This window comes from Sus scrofa, chromosome 1 (assembly GCF_000003025.6).
Source record: "Sus scrofa isolate TJ Tabasco breed Duroc chromosome 1, Sscrofa11.1, whole genome shotgun sequence".
Classification (NCBI taxonomy): domain Eukaryota; kingdom Metazoa; phylum Chordata; class Mammalia; order Artiodactyla; family Suidae; genus Sus; species Sus scrofa.
In genome coordinates, this window is record NC_010443.5 from 173,155,097 (window position 1) to 173,162,482 (window position 7,386).

Sequence of the window (7,386 nt, forward strand, 5' to 3'; positions counted from 1 at the left end):
TGTTTCTAGGATTTTACCTCTTATAGGTTTTTAAGTTTGCTGGCATATAATTTTTGATCCTTAATATTTCTCTGTTACCAGTTGTAATGTCTCCTCTTTCATTTTGACTTATTTCTTTGAGTTTTCTTCCCTTTTTTTCAGTCTTAGATTAAGACTAATTAGAAGCCAGATGCTCAGCAGCAGTTAGCAAATAATGCAATATATTTTTGTATAGTCCTACCAATATAGTCTCTGTTTATGCATTAATTCAATTCCTCATCATAGGTAAGTGTTGTACTCTTTAATCTATAAGTTTCATTTGTCACAGTCATAATTACCATCTTTAATCTTAAAATTATTTAAGTTCTGTTTGAAATTTTATTCAGCAGTTTTTCAAAACTATAAAGGTAATATGTAATTTAACTTGTAGACTTGATTACAGCTAGTATTTCAGTCTTACAGTCAATAATGTGTTAATATTTACCTCCTCCTTCAGTTACACCCATAGGATGTTACATTGATTAAATTAGGTATTATATTCAAAATGCTATAATTTGTTCTACTCATTGTTTTAATTGTAGCAATATGAAAATTGATAAATTATTGGCCATACACTTATCTCATTCAGGATCTGACTCAAGTGACTTTTTATGTGATTCTGGTGCAACAAAAATGAGCTTTTTTTTGGTCATGAAATGACATTGAATTTTTTTTCTATTGTTACTAATTTCAGTCCATTACATAATCTGTATTTCCCCAACCTGTTATATCCTTTTTTCTTTATGTGTCTCTGAGCATTTTGGTTTTATCCATCATACAATTAATTCTGAAATTACAGAAATTGTCATATAAATTACTATCTAAATGTATAGAGATTTGTACAGCAATCTATCCAAGTAATTATTTATTCTGTTCATTCATTTAGTTGAAATATATGCACCTTTATTTGAAGCTAGATCCTATAAGGATTTTTTGGTTGGAGATCTTTAAGAAATTTCAGCTAAATCATGACATGACCAAAACATTTTTTTACAGCGGGTTAGAATTTGCTTGATATATCCAGTATAAGTGTTTTTGGCCGACTGATTAATATTATAAAGAATGAGTCAGTGTTTAGCTGGTCTATAGTGTTAATGAAAATTCTAAACATTATTTGTATTATTAGGAAATAATGGAAATTGGGAAAATTGTTCTGCAGGTTTTATAATCTTGAAATATCTTAAAACATACATTTGATGGTTAAGGTATTTTTTTGTCTAGAAATAATAAGTTGGGCTAGTTGCCCATGGAAAACCTTTCATCTCTATTTCCAGGCAAATAATCTTGAAAATTGATCTCTAGGGATGCAGTGGTGAGTTAGATAGAAAATAAAAGAATGTTGATATCACTATTGCTTGTAGTAGAAATGTCACAAAGACTACAACTCTGCTACATGACCTAACCTTTCTATGTACTGGCTATTTATTTCTTTAATTCTTTAATGATAGAATTGCACACTTTTTTTAGTGTAAATTTGAAATGTCTTCTAGACATTTATCTTCATTGTGACCTCCTGTGTAAGGTTCAGGAATTTTGCTACTCAGATACTTAATAGAATCTCTTAAACTCTTTAAAATATAGTACATATAAATACAGTTGTTTTAAACATGATATAATCATTTTCATTTAAAAACATTTCTTTTTATAAGCTATGCATTATGCAATGAAAAATATAATTTATTGAATTGATAATGTTTGGAATGAGTTATATGCAGTGTTAGTCATGTTAGGTGTTTGCATAGAATAAAAAGCTAACAAAAAATTTAGCATAAATCATGTATATTTTTGAAAAAATGAAAACATTTATCACTTGTCATTTGACCAAAATTTAAACAGAATCCACATTAGAAAAAAATCTCGAAGTCTATGTTCTTTCTATACAATCTCATATTGTAATTCTTTTTCCCAGCATCACTAAATATAGCTTTTATCTCTGCTCTCTGATTCTCGTGTTTCTAGTTCATTTAACCTTACTAAAACATACTCTTCTGCAAGTTGAAGCAAGTAGACATTCTGATTTGAATAATTTTACTCTTAATTTTTTAAATAAAAGGACTTATGCCTTGCTAAAATAATTTTGGGCATCGATGAGGAACAAGATTTTTTTTTCTAAGACCAACTAGTAATAGAGTTAAAATTGCACTAGATTTAAAGCAGACTAGGCTTGCTTTTTTTTTTTTTTCTTTTAAGAGTGGCACTAAAAACAAAATGTAATAAGCTTAATTATCTCAATTTTGAATGTCCTTCTGAGTTAAAAGCTATATGTACTGAGACACAGATGGTGGAGACAAAATATTTTGTATCCTTAATCACTGACTTCTTCTAATATTAACCATTATTCCTTAGACTTAAAGTTGTTTTGAGAATTACTGAAGCATATCACTATGCCTGTTATTTCCACCACTGGGCTATAAAGTTTGCTAGAAAGAAATGTAATCTTAGTCAACACTTTATTTTCAAATATAATTATAACTATTTTTCTCTTTCCATTATGTGAAGTCATAACCCATTTTCTTCTTCAAATCCATGAGGTTCAAATTTGAAAATTATATTGTGATAAATTATAAGAAAATTAATGTTATCTGATTTAGAATAAAGCATTTCTACTTTATAGGATTTGTCATTTTTTTATGAGTTGGTAAAGTGGTAAGTACCTGAAAATTAAAACATCTATAATCTCTAATTCTATTTTTCTTATTCTTTCAAAAGAAAAACTATATTATTTTTCATTGTAACACATGAGACAGTTGCTACAGCATAAAATTAAGGCTGGTTTTCTACTATGACTAAAAATAGCTAGTGGGAATGTAATTCACAAAAATAAAACACAAATCTTATTTTGCCTTTAAAATTTCTAAATACAGCAGATGTTGCTTCAGCCTATATATAAAATATTTAAACATTTCCATAAATAAACTCAATCAAAATAAAACTGTAGAGACACTTTCTAGCAACATTATTTAGATAATTTAATAAGTTAGGGCAATGTTATTAAGAACTAAAAAAAAAATGTTTTCTTAGACAATAAAAGAGGTTTACCATGTTGAATGTGGTACAAACTAAGAGGAGCAAAATAGTTTTGATAATTACAAGTAAGTTACATAATTAAAAATATGTGATATAAGCTATAAAATAATACATTTATTTCCAAATTATATCACTACCTATATAAGTCAATATGTATAAGATAAAAGTAAAAACTTGTAAACATATAAATGTTTACATTTCAAGTCAATGAGTTATTAAATCTTCTAAAAGACAATTTTTAAGAAAAAAATGAAATGTTAATGTTTTACAAATTTTAAATGAAAGAAAATTTATCTAAACCTAGGTTTGATAGTAAGTTTTCTGTCTTAGATAAAAAATTAAGTATAATTATCGTATATGAATTACGTGAGGAAAAATTATTTTGTATAAATGACTAATGTATTTGGTTTGCCTTTTGATATAATTTCTTCCCATGTGACTCCTCTCATTAATAGTTTTGTTTGTCTATTTGTTTCTTCCTGAAGTCAGAAGAAATTTAAATATGAACATCCTACTTCTGATATTTTTATGTATAGGAAAAGAATATGTAGGTTGATAAAATACATACACATATACACATATTGACTGTATTTCTAACAGATAGGACTGCTCATATATATTCATTTATATGCACATATTTATGTATATGCACTCAGGTTCCTCCCACTCAAGACAACCGTCTGTATTTGAGTCCATTCATAGTTTCTTGATTCTAGGTTTAGGGGAAGTTGTAGTCCTCTTTTAGAAGTCAATATTTCTAATTAAGATCTTTTATCCCACACATTCTATCTTTCTGAAAACAAAATATGTTATTGTTTTCTTCATTTTAAAATTCTAACATGTCTTAAGTACATATAGTTGCCCAATTTGGTGTTAGTAAAAATGATTTCAACTTAGTGTTACACAATCCATAAAAACAGTTTCCTATTTTAAAATATTCTCAATTGATTTAATGTATACCTTCCTATTTTATATTCATTTAAATTCATTAAATTATTTTCCACCTGATATCATTTTATTTTTTATCTGAGTCAGCAGAGGAAAATAAAAGCATTTTTATAATTTTAAGATAATTGGAATACAAATTGAAAATTACTATTGCTTCCAGAGCAGTATTTCCTGTACGTTGAAGATTTTCTTCCGGCATTTCTCACATATAACCATCATGGTTTCTAGGAATTCTATGTCATGTAACATTATCTTTTCATTGCTCACTCATTGGGCAGTTCATTCTCTACAGAGTTGGTTTAATACCAGCCAGACTACTTACAGGTGAAATAAAAAGAGGCGCTGCATCCTGGATCTGATCTCTCCTATTCTGGCATCACTTAAGCTTTTCTCTAGAGACTGAAGCTGCTGTTACCTATGGCTTTGTATGTCTATACTGAGCTTCAGAATACTCTCTCTCTCGCTGGTTCCAGAAGACTAGAATCTTGGGCTTAGAGGGAACTTCTGCTCTCTAGAGAATCCTAGTAAGCATGAAGAAAACACACGGACTTCTAGGGTTGCCTTTTTAAGTAATAGTGGAACACCAAATTGAAAGATGTTCTTAGGGTGCACTTTAAACACCAAATGGATTAAAGATGGCTTAAGAATGCCAGTGAAGCCTGGGGAAGCCAGGTTCACACTGATGAACAAGTTAATCATAAACTTCCTGATTTGGAAAATGCTGTTTTGGTTATGGGAGATGAAGTCCAAAATTTAAGATTACAAAGTCAGCTAAAATGTGATTGGAATGTTACTTCTTATTTTGTTACTCCCTATGAGTACAATTCTAGTGAAATATCATGGGAACAAATTAAGAGGCATTTGCAAGGTCATTCAGATGAGTGGACTCTGGATATAAAGAAACTGCAGACTAGAGTCCTGAGTATTCAAAAGGCCTCTCTACAAAATATACCTAATAAAGAGGTGCTAGGTAATAACATGGCATTCTTATGCCACATGTAAGACTGAATACTATAAAATTTACAGTGGAAAACACAGGCATAATACTTTTTGATATAATTTGCAGCAATATTTTTTGGGATCCATCTCCTAGGGTAATGAAAATAACAAAAATTGACAAATGGGACCAAATTAAAAGATTTTTCAAGGAAATGAAACCATAAACACAGAAAAAAGATAATGTAAGCACTGGGAGAAAATATATGCAAATGATGCAACAAACAAGGGATTAATTTCCAAATGACAATCATTGAAAATCCTACAGGTAATAAATGCTGGAGAGGGTGTGGAGAAAAAGGAAACTTCTTCACTGTTGGTGGGAATGTACATTTGTACAAGCCACTATGGAGAACAGTATGGAAGTTCCTCAAATAACTAAAAAGAGAGTTAACATATAATCCTGCAATCCCACTCCTGAGTCTATACCTGGAGGAAACTCTAATCAAAAAGATAGGTGCACCACAGTGTTCACAGTGGTACTATTTAAAATAGCCAAGCCATGGAAGCAACTTAAATATCCATTGACAGGTCATGAGTAAAGATGTGGGATGTATGTGGAATATTACTCAGCCATAAAAAGAATGAAATAATGCCATTTAGCAACATGGATGGACCTAGAGATAAACATACCAAGTGAAGTAAGTCAGACAAAAAAAACCCCAAATATTGTAAGTTATCACTTATATTTGGAATCTAAAAATAAAAGATACAAATGAACCCATTTACAAAGCAAATATATTCACAGACCTAAAAAACAAACTTGTGTTTATCAAAGGGGATAGCCAGGTGGATGGGAAGGATATAAATTAGGAGTCTGGAATTTTCATAAACACACCACTTTATATAAAATAAACAACAATAACCTACCATATAGCATAGGGACTTATACTTAATATATCATAATAACCAAAATTATATACACTAACACAAATATATAAATCTTTGTTGTACACCTGAAACTAACACAATATTGTAAATTAACTATACTTCAATTAAAAGAATGTTTAAAAATTACTATTGTCCTATGTTATAAGAAACACAAAGTGTGTATATGTCATACAAGGTAACTACAAGATGATTATCATAAGGAACAAGAGTTAAAATATTAAAGTATTCAAATATGTATAATTACGGTATAGTGTTACTTTGGAAAGATCATACAGTAACAAACAGATTCATCTCATTTTAAGTAATTACTTCAGATATATGACAATAAGAATTTGGATTTCCTTTTTTTATATGACTGATTTAAAGTAAATATTTTAGAGATTTAAAAATGTATGTCAGTTATGTGAAACTAGAAGGATTTATTTGTTTTCCCCCCAAATGGTCACTTGTTGCATTTCTACAAATTACTTAATTTGAATACCATATATATGGGATATATGAATCCCATGAATTTTCTGGACATGAGTGCAGTTCTTATCATAATGCCAGTGAAAAAACTATACAATTAGGGGTAAACTAAGATTTTTAAAATTTCCCTTGTTTACACATTTAAATGCAAAGTAGATACTTTAACGACAAAAGGTTCCTAACTTCCTCATGCCTCCGTTGTACAAAATTTTCCTGTCTTCTGGTGCCAAAACTGATGGATTACTAATTAATTCAGTAGTATACAATATACAAGATGAATAAATTATTTTAAAGTTATATACCTTTATTATTTTTGTTGAACTACTGTTAATTTTAACCCATAATCTTTATTAAGCACATATGCAACGAAGGAAATGCTAAAACCAGAGAGATTTGAACATTAAAGATAAAATGAACCAATTTAAGATGTACATATTTACTATGTACATAGATGGAAGAAAGAAGAATACGCCAAGCGGTGCCATCATCCATGACTTAGAATCTCATAAACTGAAGATGATGCTGAGACAAAATGGACTGGATGACTGCAACACACACTGGGAGAAACTTGCTGAGGAATTATTAGCCATTTTCTTTAGGTCTAATCTAAGGGGGTTAGGACCAAAAGACATTTGAGAAAGGCTGAAATAACCTGAAATTCAATTTAGGCAAAGCCTCTAGAATACCATGCTGGTATCATTCCTTAGTAATAACTTATGTCAGATGTTTTCACCTTTGCATTATACAAAGAATGTATAATGTGTATACCTCACTCATTTTTTCTTTTAAAAATAGGGAGAAAAAGAAATTGTAGAGAATTTATACTTTGAGTAAAAAGGAAGTACTCATATAAAATGAAATGTCTATATATAATATTTATAAACTTGATATAAAATATTACAAATAACCATCTGAAGAAAACACAAAATAGGGAAAAACTGAAAGTGAGGTGACACCTGGAAGAAGAGGAAAATCTGTGTGATTTTCTCATTTAAAGCATTCACTGAAGGGAGGCCTCAGCTAGTGCTATGTGAAATG